The following is a 14,509-nucleotide window of genomic DNA, read 5'->3' on the forward strand; positions in this document are numbered from 1 at the left end:
TAGATGGCAGTAGCGGGGCCCTTTCGGCTGGGTTCGCGGTCCTATAAGACGCTGCTTGTTTAAGTACAGTCGCATTTAGTTGGAGCTGCAGGGGAGTGAGGGAGAGGAGGGTAGGAAGGAGGCAGCGGGAGAGCTTGAGGGAGAAGGGGGCTCGCTGTGTTTCCACCAGGCACAGGCTTCGAGCGTCCCTCCCGGCCCCTGGCTCGCGCTCTTTCGGAGGAGAGCGAGGCTGCTTGGGTCCGGCCGTCGTGCGGCAGGAGCCTGGTCTGTCCGGGTTGCCGGAGCCGGGAGAGCCCAGGGGGAAATCGAGGGAAGCGAGCCGCGCGTTTTACTAGAGAGAGCGCGAGCGGAAGAGGCGAGAGCAGGACGCGCGGCGGAGCACCGAGCGCGGCGGAGACATGAGGACCTACTGGCTGCACAGCGTCTGGGTGCTGGGCTTCTTCCTGTCCCTCTTCTCGCTGCAAGGTAAGGGGAGGGTTCCCTGGCCGCTCGCGCGCGGTCCTTGCCGCCGCCGGCCTCGGGCTGGTGGCTGGAGTGAGGAGCGCTCGGAATATGGACGGAACGCGGTTTATTGACAAGTCCTGCGGGGCGCTCGCTGCCCTCCCGGCTCCGCGCCCAGGCTGGGTCCTGAGGCGTGCAGGAGTGTGCAGGCGGACTGGCTGCATTATCGCTGTTGGTGGGGAGATTTGGAACCGGTGTGTGTGTGTGCGCGCGTGTGTGTGTGCGTGCGCGAGGGGGTGGGGGGAGTGGAGTGGTGTGTGTGTGTGTGTGTGTGTGTGTGTGTGTGTTGGCGGGGGTGGGGGCTGGTGCGAGGGGTGGCGGCGGCGGAGCTGGGGTTGCTCCTCTTAAACTCCAAGTGCCACCGTGATGTTCGCTGTCCCCATGTCCCTGGTGCTGATACCACTGCATTCCTTCTCTTTAAGGAGGGAATTGGCATTAAGTTTGGAAGGAGGCTGGGTATCCGCTCTCCACCTGGTACTTGTACCTCTATGTAAAATACCCCTTACGGATTCTGCCCGAGGTGGGGGAGGGAAGCTGGCGGAGGGGAGATATGGGGGGTGGCGGAGAAAATGAGAGAAAGAATATGAATTTTCGGGTTAATAGCTATGCTGACTCGGAATGGTCAGTGTTTCATGCATGGAGGACTAAATTGCTGGTGCTGGGTGTTTACTTTGTAGAGGGTTTCGGTCTCTGTGTTTAGGGAGGCTGTGAAATGAATTCATGAAGGTTAAAAATGAAAACACACAGTGTGCATTTTCACTTACAAGCTGACATCCAGAGCTCACATACATGTTGAACGTACCTCCAATACGTGAAGTAATTATAACCTAAAGAAAAAGATTCTTTTTAATCCACCTGTCTCCTACTCTTCATGAGAGGAGCCTTGCACAATTAGCCACAGAGCATGTGTGCTATAGTGCTCTACCACTGATGGTTCTACTACATCTTCATGTTTGGGGCATTCTGCCATCATTAGGACCCGCACCTGCTCCCATTTCTCATGCTACTGCCCATGTGAGCCTATTCATTGACACACACACACACACACACACACACGTGCATGCACACACAGACGAACAGACTGTCTCTTGAACACACTGGCTTGAAATGACCAGACTGACAATCCTACTCCTGATTTTCTTCTGACAGCTGGTTGCTAATGTAACATTTGTGGGTTTCATTTTTCATTGCTGGGGGATATTTTGTGTGGCGGTAGAACCCTCTTGCCAAATGAAAAGAGAATAGACTCCCTGCCTGTTTACTAGTTGAAGCATTGCAAGTGAATAAACACTATGTTGAAGTTAAATTTTGAAATAGGCTTCGAGGAGCAGCTGGAACTCACCTATAACACAATTACAAGTTACAGGTCCTAAAACTTCATCTTACAACTCACCCATTCCTCCGCCATCTAAATTGTGGGCTCTTGTAATACATAATTCTTCTGCTAAAAACGCCTACATGAAAAATAGAATCCCAAACCAGGTTTGGCTCTTAATATTTTATTCCTTCGTAATTTTTTTCCTCCAAAGCTCTCAGGACTTTCTCTGTGATTTCAGATATTACTGCAATTCAGCTTTTTCATACAGAGACATTAGCATCATGAGTGTACCGTGCCAGCAGCAGAGGTTAATCCCTTCCTATTCCATTTAGCTCTAGGAACTTAGCTCTTCAGATAAAATGCTAAGAATGAAGTAACTAACACAGACTTCTCTTAGGTTTGAATAAAACTGTAGAATATTCATAACGCAGTCGTGGGGGTCATACGAGTGAAGGGCAGACCACAGTTCTGGGCTGATGTCAGATGGTACTTCTGAAGGATGGGAAAGGTCTAATGAGGCACCAAGCCAGATCGCTAGGTATCAGATCTTCCACCTAAAAATGAATAAAGCTCTCTAGCCTTCTTAGAAATAGCAAAGTTAACTATGATGGTGACACTTTCAAATAGAGTATCTGGTATCATTGGGGCAAAGTAAGTGGTTTTTCTTCCTAGAGAATATTGTTTTTTTCAAAAAGGAGTTTTTGGGAGTTTGCTCAGTAGAGTTCAGTGAATCATGGGAAGTGGCCCCAATTCTGAAGCTTTGGGGTCCCCTGATGTTTGGCACAGACCAGGAAGCAGTAACTTTGGGAAACGGGGTAAGAGGAGAAGGCACTGTGGCAGGAAACACCGCCATCCATCACAGTTGCCAAATAGGACTCTTTTTTTCTGTCTTCATCATGGCAGGTTGGACTGGCTGCCTCACATGTTCTTACACAGGTTATTCAATGTCAGAGTCCATGACCCTTTTGATTCAGCTTCTTCTCTTGACTACTATCTCCCTCTTGCAGCACAGTTACTTTTGTTGTTTTCATGGATGGATGTTGTTTTCGTGGATGTTCATGGATCCACAGATGATTCTGTTCATTTTTAAGTAGACGCGATATGATATGTTTAGAACTTTCTAATGTGAGTATCTGGGGCTGTGTGGATGAGTATTTATTGAGTAACTTGGGCTGGACTTGTGAGACAGAGGTTGTGCACTCTAAGCCCTGTCTTGTGGCCATGGGCAAGTCAGACCCCTATATTGGAGTGTTCTCAGTAATAATTATGCCCTGTTTCTCGGTGATGATGTGAGGATCATTAACATTTTGAAACAGAGGATATAAAATGTTAGTCAAGATGTATTTACATATGAATAAAGACCTATAATTTTTCTTGCACTTTTTATCCAAATATCCTAGAGTACTTTGCTGTAGTTGATTATAGTCTTCCATGCCTCATCTTTCTGATATTGGTCTGTATAATTTATAACTTCAAAGCAATGAGAAAATGGTGAGAAGTTTACATGGTTAGTATCCCAGCTGGATTTTAACCCTGATACATTGCTAAATGTATTTTATGTTAATGACAACTCTTTAGATAAAGGCTATAGGTTCTCAGAAGAAACTTTTCTAGCACATGACTACACCATAATCACATTTCCTTGTAACCGTGAGAAAACAAAGAAAAAAAGAGTTGGAGTTTTTTAAAGGCAAAGGGAAGCGAGCAAACAAGCAAGAACAAAAACTCCTCAGAACTCTCCATCTTGAGCTTGGTTTGATTTAACGCCCCGGTTCCATTGACTCAGACCTGGCTGGGTCTCCTCGTCATGTGGCATCTGTCCCTTCTTTCTCAAGCTCCACAGCCAGAGAGCAGCCGCCGCTTTTCACTGAGGTTGGCTCTATTTTCTCCTTTTGGCATCTGGAATAGCAGTAGCCGTGTGCCCTTTGGGGACTGCAGAAGAGATGTACTCTACTTGGCCCACCCCACCCCCATCTCTGATTCATCTGGGCATGAAGGTCGCCTTGGCTTCTGCCTGCAGCCAGATTTGGTCTGCTGAGTGGCCAGGAGAAGAGTGTGGTTACTCAGCATCAGAGGCAGCATGGCCAACTCCTGAGGGCAGCCTAGCAGCAGCTGGTCAGTGAGGGAACAGCAGAAATGCATAGGTTGTGAGCATTCTGTCTCATTGTTATGAGGCTCCCTTTAAAGAACATCTTTAGTGAGCCAGGTCTAAATTGCTCCAGGGGCTCTACCCCACCCCCTTCCCAAACAGTTCTGATGCAAATGTGTTGGCACAACTTCACCAGTGGTATTTCCCGGCTCCTTTTGACAAGGACAAAAAACCAAGACCTTCAAGAAATGACTTGGAGTCCAAGTTACTTGTTGTGTTGATATTAGGTAATAACAAGTGGTTAGGAAGTGAAAATGTAAAGCTTCTAATTTCACCCAACTAACTTAAAAAGAGATAAAGCACGGTCCATCAGTTCTGAGTTTCTGCTAGATAGGAATACTGATGGTATATCATTGCCACCATCATTATCCTAGCACAGATTCCTGGACCCTTGACTGCTGTGAGGTCCCTCTGAGATACAGGAGAGATCGTTCTTTTTTGTTTTGTTTTTCTCCCAAGACCCTTGCATTACAAGGAAATGTGTGACCTCACTTATTTAAAAAAAAAAAAAAAATCTTACAAACGTTAACATTCTCAAGAACTTAGACTCAAACCTTTTATTGTTACCTTTCTTCATGTTTAGATATTCTAGGTAGTTGAACAGACCTTATCAAAGCTTTCAGTGATGATTATTAATTATAATACAAACCCCTGGCTCACATTACCATGAAGACTGGTGAAAAATGTATACAATATCGTCTTGTGGGAGTTCTTTACGAGTAGCTTATTAATCGAGAAAGGCAGAATACAGTCTAGAAGTAAAGTAATTGACCAGGAAGTCTTAAGATTTCTTTTCTTATTTGATAACTGTCCACAGGTTAACCCCAGAAGACTATAATTCATTTTATAGAATTGTGATCAGATCCTGAGGCCAAACATGTCTTTGAACACATAAAGATGTTCTTCACAGTACAAACCTTGTTATCATATTTTCCAACATAGTAAATTTTCTTCATTGTATACCTAACTACCATGCCAGATGTATTTCAAATAACCTAATATATATATATTTTTTTTCTTACCTGATGCTTCCCTCATACCATTACCCCTCCACTACCTATGATTTCCTCTTATTCTCTCATTTTTTTTTAATTGTTTAAAAGCCTCAATACTGCCAACATGTGCAGTGCTAGTATGGACAGTGTCAGTAGAGAAGATAGTTGAATGAAAAGAACACTGAGATACACAGTAGAAAATCTAGATTCTGATTTTGAATCTGCTAATATTTTCCTGATTAAAAAGTAGACTGTAATCTCCCATAAGTCTCAGTTTCCTAATTTATTGAATTGGGAAAATGGTGCCCGTGGGATGTCATTCTCCTGCTTGGAAAGTTATAAGGCTTTAAGCAAATGCATTATTTGTTTCTGCCAGAGAAGATAAAGAGTTAAATTAAAAGGAATGATCTGGCTGCTTGCCACTGACTGAACAGAATTTGCCAGTGTTCATAGCTATCTCTTTCTCCCTGCCTCCATCCTTTCTTTCTCTGGACTTGGGTGAGAGCCATATTGAGCTCCCAGTGCTAATTTAATGCTGAGGGGAGATACCAGTATTGATATAGGGTTGCATAAGCTGCTTCTGCCTTCTTCTCACTTTGCTCGAAGGGCTTAAGCCAAAACACGAAACAAAGCAAAACAAAAATTGAAGGGAAACATGTGTCCACTTTTAATTCCATGCTAACCACCCTTTGTTTGTTTCCCATTTTCATAAGCCTACAACAATCCCACTTAATATTTTAGCTTGCAGTACTGAGGAATTGCTGAAGGAAGGAAGAAATGTTAGGGGATCTAGATTCCAATTAACTTTGCTACTGTGGCTGTGTAACTCTGTGTGAATCACTGTTGTTTAGTAAATGAGAGTGAGAATCTCCAAGATTAATGATCTTGCTGAGGGTGTCAGCAGACCAGAACTCTGCTGCTCAAATAACCTCCATCCCCTCTCTTTCCCTGTGTTCCTCCTTTCCTATTTCAGTGTGGAAAAAAGTCAGAAAAAAGGGAAGTTATGCAGGGAAATATGCTGGCATTGTTGATGTATATATTACTATTTGTCTTTCATTGAAATATCAATGATATTAAGAGATTTTCCGTGGGCACCATTTATAGGGCTGTTTTTATAGCCTTATTTCAAGTGCAGGGTTAGGTACATTTAAATCAACAATACAACTTAGTTTATAAATGGAATGAATGCCAAGTGTTTTATGAGGGAGCAAGAAGAATTTACACAAAAGCCTTCCCTGATTCAGGCAGCTGTGTGCTCCCAGGGGTGGCAGGAAGAGAGTTTACCTCTCCCCTGCTGTCCTCTCTCCTTCCTCTACCCGCAGCCCCAGAAGCTGTATCCTCCTCCCAGGAGAGGAGATACGTGATTCTGTCTCCTGAGGAGAGGCAGCAAGATGCTGGGAGGAAACCCAGATTTGCTGTCCCTAACCAATTCTCAGAGGAATTCTGGCTGGGTCAGGCTGGTCCAGGCAGCCAGTGACCAGGCTGGCTTTCCACTGGGGACCCTCTGTCTAAACAGGAATGGAGAGAAACTGATTTCTGCCTCTTGTAGCAGAGATAAGATTAATTCCACTGACCTGATCCAAACCTGTGCTGGCATATCAGATGCAAGCTTGAAACTGCTCCTGGTAATAACTATGGTTTTGTTACTGAAATTTTAATTTCCTATCTTTCCCATTAGGTAATAATGTGGTTTGAGCTGAGGAGGAAGGAGAAGAGTGGGCATTCTGTGGGTTTAAAGTTATTTTTGTTTGTATGATGTGTGCAGCATGAAGAATGGGTAGGGATGTCTGCTGGTTTGGGTATATACAAGGTACAGAGTATAAGAAAGTGAGTGGATATGCAGGAAACAACTAATAGTCCTTCCCCTCTCTGTTTTTCCTTCCATAAATATTTATTAAGCCTAAGCAAACACTCTTATGAACCTTATAGCAAAGGTGGCAGGCACTTAAAGGGTAACAAATGAATTACCATTGTGCTATATAATGAAGGAGAGTTTAGGGTACCATGGGAATATATGGGAGACTCGCCTTACTCTGGGGAGCTAGGAAAGGCTTTCCTTAAGGAACTGACGTGTAATTGAATTTGAATGACCAGTAGGAATTAGTATGGCATTGAGGGGTAGAGCAAACTTTCACAGTGAAAAGGAGTCTTGCCATGATTTGAGGCATGAAGGAGAACCTAGTCCAGGAGCTGAAGGAATGGAAGGGGTGCAAAGACCAAAGAGGGAAATGACAGAGGGTAAACCTGGATAGGTGAGCTAAGCCTGACACTGTGGCGCCTTCAGGAGAGCTGCAGGAATGTGGGCCTTAGTCTAAGGTGTAAAACTGAGGGAAGGCGATGAAGGGTTTTAATGTGCCACGAGAGGTGGGAGTTTTTAAAGTAGGACTCTGGCTGCAGTATAGGAAAAGGGAAAGAGTGAGTGGTGGGGAGATGCCAGTTCAGAGGCTTCTCTTAGATGGGAATGGAGATAATGGTTTACCTAAGGTGATGACCTGGGAGAGTGAATGCATGGGCAGATTCAGGGCAGAATCCTCAGGGCTTGGTGGAGTGAGGTTCTCTGGCACACAAGTGTGCAAACAAATCATTGCAGTTATGCTGAGGATACAAAGTGGACATTTTGAAATGGCCATGTTTATATAGTATCTGTCACTTATTACCAACAACCTTGGAAGGCCATATGCTCTTGTTTCCACTCTACAATTGAGGAAAGAGGCCTAAACAAAATGCAGCTGGGCTTGACTTCTAAGCCTGGCCTCTGTCTCCAAATCCAGGTTCTTACGCTAAGTAGTGGTATAAATGGGGATAACTTACAGAATTAAAAAAAAGTTTTTTTTGTTGACTGTCTTTGTGGCCTTGGGCAAGTTACTCGCTGATTCTGGAAATAATCTCTAAGGTCTCTTTGAGCTCAAAGAATTAGACAAGTCTGTGATTTCTGATTGGGGAGAAGTGTAGTCTTAATTAGCAAGATAGATGAATTAAATGTGTCTTTTAAAGAATGCAGTTTTATTTCATTTGAATACATAGAATAAAGTTCCCAATAAAGTCTTTTCAAGAACAGGGTCTAATTGTATGTCCAGATTAAAAACAGAACCAAACTACTCTGTAATTGGTGGTAGCAACATTTATTTACATAGAGATCACTACTAAAGTCCTAATCCTAGCTCTTTTTGGGGGGTACATTTTATTCCATATGTCTGTGAAACTTCAGAACGCTGGACATTCGAGCATAATTCAGTATGTATTTAATGGGGGTCTAGTATTCTTAAATACTTTCCTAAAGAGTAATACACAAAATATGATAAGGTGGAAAACATAAAGACTCAAAAAATCAGAGAAAGCAGAGGATGAGAATGTATCATTGATGTGACCTTAAGCCAGTATTGAAGGATAGGAGGATTTATAGCGGTAAGGGAAAATATGAGGGATGCTTCCTCTGGGGAAAAGAATACAAACAAAGCAACAGAGGAAGGGATGTTTGTTCTGTGTTTGGGTTATAGTATGGACTTCAGCCTGAGTGGAGTTAAGGGTTCATGTTGGAAAGTATTGACAAAGAAGCCTGAAGACTCACGGTGAACCTTGGATGCCAGGCTGAGCCATTTGTACTTGATCCTGAGAGAAATAAAGAGCCATTGATTGGTCCAGGAAGGAAGTGACATAAAGGAAATGTTGCTTCTGGAAGACTAAATTGATGCCAAGATGCCATTTGCATTCATAAAACAGAGTCAAATTCAAGCCTTACTTTTGTGTGCTGCAAATCCCAAGCTATTTTCTTTTTCTTGTGTTAAATGTATAAGTAGATGAGGCAAGGATTTAATTTTTAAAGTCAGTAGGGTCATATGAGTGTGAATGTCTCTCCTGTCACATTTTGTAGACATCCACATGTGTGTGTGTGTGTGTGTGTGTCCTGTAGGATGACTTAGACATATGGGGTCTATGTAAGACTTAAGCATGTATGTTATTGATAAGGCAATAAGGACTTGTGTGTACAATATATAGTATGTAATATATGATGAGTAGGTAGTGAGGGTAGCTTTTCCTAGATTGCTGGGTTTCCGATGTAGACCATCTGTTTAGTTCTGTTCTTGTATAATATATGGTGAGAAAATATTGTTAAATAAACCTTGGCAACACTGAAGGAACTTTGAAGTACTTCCCATTGCATTCCAAAGCAAAGCTTGCTTTTTTTTTATATTCTTAGAATGAGTGAAGCTACAGTTTCTCTGATGCAGCTTAAAGAATCATTTGTGTTTTTAAAAGTTTCTCCTTACAAATTAATGGGCTCATTGTAGAAAACTGAGAAAACCTAGAAAAAGCACAGGAAGGAAGCGAAAAATTAATCCTACGCTCAATGCTAGAGAACCTCTTTTAGCTTTCTTCTTTGTATACCATTACAGACTCCCTCCCACCCCAGGCATATATATTCAAGTTGCAAAATTAGGATCATGGTTTTATGTATACCTTGTGATTTACTCTTTTCTTTTAATAGCCTATCACAAAATGTTATTCTCTATTAAATATTCACCTACAACATCTTTGTTAATGGTTGCATAGTGTCCCATACCATTACTTATTCATCAGTGTCCTATTGAATATAGTTTTTTGGTGAGTGCTTTTATTTTTAAAATAGGAAGATCTTACATGATGCCATCCACAATTAATTTGTTCTTGCTTCATGAACATTGTGTATTTTAGCAACCTTAGGAAATGGACTAGCAAATTAATCCGGTGTTATTTCATTTTGCAGAAACCTTGATGGTTTTCCTCCAGTATTTGATCTTGGGTCGCTTGTTCATGGATACATGCCTGTTAATAGATGTCATGTTTCTCCATAGGTACCTGTATGCTCACAATAATTAAACTTTAATCGGTGTTTTTTTTTTTTTTTCTTCATGTACATTAATTTACCTGGGCCCCAACAATACTCTGTGGGGTAGAAAGCAAGTTCAGAGTATTGAGCACCTGCAATAGGAGGACTGCATATAAGACATCTAGTCCAGTGCCTGGCACTGTAGTGAAAGCTCTAAAAACACTAGTCGCTGCTGTTTTTTGACAGTTGTGGTTATGTTACCTCCTTGAAATAATTTGTATTTTATTTTATTATTGTATTTTATTTTATTTTATTTTATTTTTTTGGTAGGGTTTATTATATTCCTTTTAAGGATAAAGAGACAGAGGTCTTAAAATTCAAGAATTTGAGTGAAATAAAATGCTAGTCAACAGTATATAGCAAGCCATGATCATCTGTCTCCTGGCTTTGTGCTCTTTCTTCTCCTCTGTGCCTTATGGCAGGGACAGACAATCAGTTGCTTGATACTTTTCGCTGGGATATCACTAGGTCCTGAAAGGGAGTTCCCCTGGCTCCTCTTTGATGACTGGTTGTGGGTAAGTCTCTTGACAAATCTCAAATTATCTGAAATGTGGCAGTTTAAAAGCATATCTACATTGATCTACAATCTCAAGGTCCCACCTCTGAGTTACTTTTAGAATTTATACATGGATGCCATCCAGCAAGGATGACTCATCTACATCTGCTTTGTCAAATTGTTTTCAAAGGGCATATATCCAGCATCCTTGGATCTGATTGTCCCTGTAAAATGTGAAACAGGTAACACTTTTGAGACAGACTGAGGCAGAAGATCTGGTTTCCTGGCTTTTGCCTGATTACCCTGGGTCTACTTTCTCATTCCCGTGGTCAGGTGGTCAGGTAATTCTCCACCCCATCTCTGTCCTTTGCTATACTTGGAAACTTACACTGGGTTCTATAGACAGTATTTTGTGCTGTCCCTTAGTTTCTTTATCTGGACTCCCATAATTCATAAGTTGTACGTGAACTACCACATTTTTTCTGCCTTCCTTGTCTTTCTTAAATCTATTTACATTTTCTATACATTTATTTTATGTTATTCCTCTGCCTTTTAATATCTCTGGTACTTTGCCAGTTGATAATAAAGGACTTTTCTGAGCTCTTTCTTTTTCTCATTCCCCTGGACCTGCATTTACTCTAGGCTTTATAATCTTCCTAAACAGCTTTTATGACATCTTATGAATTATTTTTATTTGTAGTTTTTCTGTGCTGATGTCCTTTTATCTCTGTTTTCTTTTCTCAAATTAAATACTGTGATTTTTCTTGGGATTTCCCTCTACCACCAAGATATGGGGTTGAGTTTGGTTACAGGCGGCTTAGCTTCAGCTGATTCTGCAGCTGCTTTGTATAGAGTCCTCCCCCACTCCCTTCCTTCCTATTCATTCTAGAACCACCTGTCCTAGGGAGCAGTTATATGGCCTATCAAACACACCCCCACACACACATTTTTAAAATTTTGTTGTTTTCCTTATAGTCTACATTAATTTAAAAAAACCCATTGTTAATATCTGCTTTGGTTTTCATTTTCCAAATTAATTTCATTGTCATAATAAGGTGGATTATTGTATCTCCCAGTTGCAATATTTTAATTATTGAGGTTGAGAATTCTCAGCTACAAACATCTAATAAAGTCAGTATGTTCATGTTTTTAACCCTAGGATACTTTATCTTGTTTCTTATTTCACATGCTGTGTCTTCTCTTCATGAGTTCTCCTCCTTCCTCAAGCACCCATGAATATTTTTAGGATGTCTAGTTCTCTGTATTCTCATTATCACTACTCTTACTGCAGCTACTACTGTCTCCTGTTTTAAGGGATTGTTCCAGAATCCCACCTGGGCTCCTAGCAATTGATTCTCTACCTTTACCCAGAGTGACCCTTCAGGTCCTTTCACTAACTCCTACATCCATATGGTATTAAGGAAAAACTAAGTTATCAAGCTTCCAGCTTCTGCTCTGCCACACATGTTATTTAGGAAAGTTAATTAACATCACTGAGATTCACTGTGAGAAAGGATTGGAGGCTATTTTAACCAGTTTTTTCCCCAATGCTATTTTTTCGTGCTTATCAAATACAGCCAAGTTTTTGTCTGTATATTTTCTATAATGCTTGTATACATTGAAAGCCAGGTAAATTTTAAATTACAATATATAGTAATTTCAAAGAACCTATTAATTGGTAAGGTGGACTTAATGATAGCATTAAACAATGGCATCTAAATCCTATGAGGGCTATATAATTGTCTACAGAAAAACCTAGTCCAGTTGCCACTGATTGCTATAGTGACTTGAGTGAAACATTCTTCAGTGTGTATGGCTGTCCACAAAAGGAGTGAGCAGGTGAGAACAGGAATGCCTTATAAAATTTGTCACCCCTTTATGATAGGCCTTTTCAAGAGGTAGTCATAATAGCAGTAAACAGTGTTCGTTTTGGTTCTACCTTCAGATTTATGATATCTCTCATCTTCAGATCCCTCACCTGTATAATAGGAGGTCCCCAGAGAACATATGGCTTTATAGACTTCATCTTCTATAATATTCCAGAGTGGACACTGCGACTCCAGGAAAACAATAGGCTTAAGGATTTTGTGGCTTACTTTGGACTCAGAAAGAGTTGGGTGATTGGTTCACAAGCCTGGTGGAAGAAGTTACGTAGCCTGTTCTGTGCATGTTCCTACTACAGTCCTTCTCATTGTCATTGCTTCTCCTATGCTTCGTTCCTGTCTATGGTCTCCAGGTCACTACTACTGAGACTTCTACAGTTTCTTCTGATTCATATTCGACCCATACGTGTTCCCATAATTTGTCACCTTGTTGAAGTAGGCAGAGAACCTTTGCCTCCCATTTGAGCCATGTTTTTTAGATTAGACCAGATGCTGTCTTGGGCTCTCAATATTCTGTGTTCAATTTTTAAAAATTCACTCTATTGAAGGCGGGCCCCCTTTCCAAATGAGGAGTTGTTGTTCGGTAGGTATAAAGTTTCAGCTATGCAAGATAACATATTTCTACAGATCTACGTAACAGAATTTCTATAGTTAACAATACTCTATTGTGCTTCTAAAAGAGGATTGAGAGGATAGATGTCATTGTGTCTTACTACAAAATAAAAAGACCCAAAGTAACACAAGCAAACTTGGAGGTGATGGATTATTGTCTTGATCGTGATGATGCAGAGGTGTAATACATGTGTTCAAACTCACCATATTGTATACATTAAACATGTGCAGTGTTTTTGCACATCAGTTTTACTCCAGTAATGTAGGCCCCTCTAGAATGCCCCATTACCGAGCATCCAGCCTCCCCTCTAGAAGACATTAATACAGTGGGATATTTCAAAACAATGTCTGACACAAAATGAGAGCTCAGAGTTTGTCTTTTCATAGATTAAAGGAGATAGTGCCATTTAAAAAAAAAAATATATATCCCCTTTGATTTCTGTTTAGAAATTCACTCGTCATCCCCATGTGAGAAAAGGGTTAGGAATGGTCTCAAGGCAGTGGCCTCTTAAAATCTGAACAGAATTCTAATAGCACAAGGCCAGTCTACTTGGAATACAGTTGCTGGGAATGGAATAACAGATTGGGGACTGAGGCTTCATGATATCTGAAAGTCCTTAGAGGCTAGGCAAAGTGGGGCTGCATTATTTTATAATAATAGTATATAATTATGGTGGTTTATAATAGTAAAAGTGGTTTAAACCTAACTCATTTATTCCAATAGTAATACTGTTATCCTCACTTACAAATTATAGATAAAGAATGTGAGATAAAGTGAAGTATAAGTTGCCTAATGTCACACAGCTCAAAAGTAGCAGAGCTGAGTTTTGAACTTAGGTAGTCTGGCTCCAGAGTCAAACACTGAACTATTAGGCTACACTGCTTTGGGATAAAGAATGCTATTCATATGGGAATGATTTTGTAAAGACAAAAGGATTACCTGTCCATCTCTCTAAAAATCCCCACACATGTTATCATTATCTACTAATGAGGGTTTCAGAAGGCCTTCAGACTTTCTAGATTTTCATTTATGGTTCTAAATGGCTCTTGTGTGCTGGGTTAAGCTACACACCTGTGCTGGGGGTGTCTCTGGCTTAAATAAACTCTGCTAGATGTAAAGCCATTTGCAGAGATGGGTGGGAAAGGATGGTGGTGATAATGATCGTGGTGGCGGGGACTCTGGGGCTGCAGAGGCTGGTGCAGTATGGTTGTGTAGACCCTGTAAGGCAAGGCAGGCAACATTTACAGAGCAAAGCTCTAGAGAGGTAGCTTTATAATACCAACTGCTATAGCAGAGAGAGTATTTGACATTGTATGTGTGTGAGAGAGAAAGGAAAAACATATATATAAATAATCTTTTGAGTAAATAGGGTCAGTCTTCCAGGCAGCATTCAGCCCAGCAGATATTATTTTTCTGATAGGGCCAAGGGATTGTCTAAGGTTGTCCATCTAAAGTAAGAAAAGATTTCAGGGGTGCCTGGGTGGCTCAGTCGGTTGAGCGTCCGACTTCAGCTCAGGTCATGATCTCATGGTTCGTGAGTTCAAGCCCTGTGTCAGGCTCTGTGCTGACAGCTAGCTCAGAGCCTGGAGCCAGCTTCGGATTCTGTGCCTCTCTCTCCCTCTCTGACCCTCCCCTGCTCACGCTGTCTCTCTCTCTCTCTCTGTCTCTCTCTCTCTGTCTCTCTCTC

This window comes from Hyaena hyaena, unplaced genomic scaffold (genome assembly GCF_003009895.1).
Source record: "Hyaena hyaena isolate Hyena2069 unplaced genomic scaffold, ASM300989v1 scaffold_1064, whole genome shotgun sequence".
NCBI lineage: Eukaryota > Metazoa > Chordata > Mammalia > Carnivora > Hyaenidae > Hyaena > Hyaena hyaena.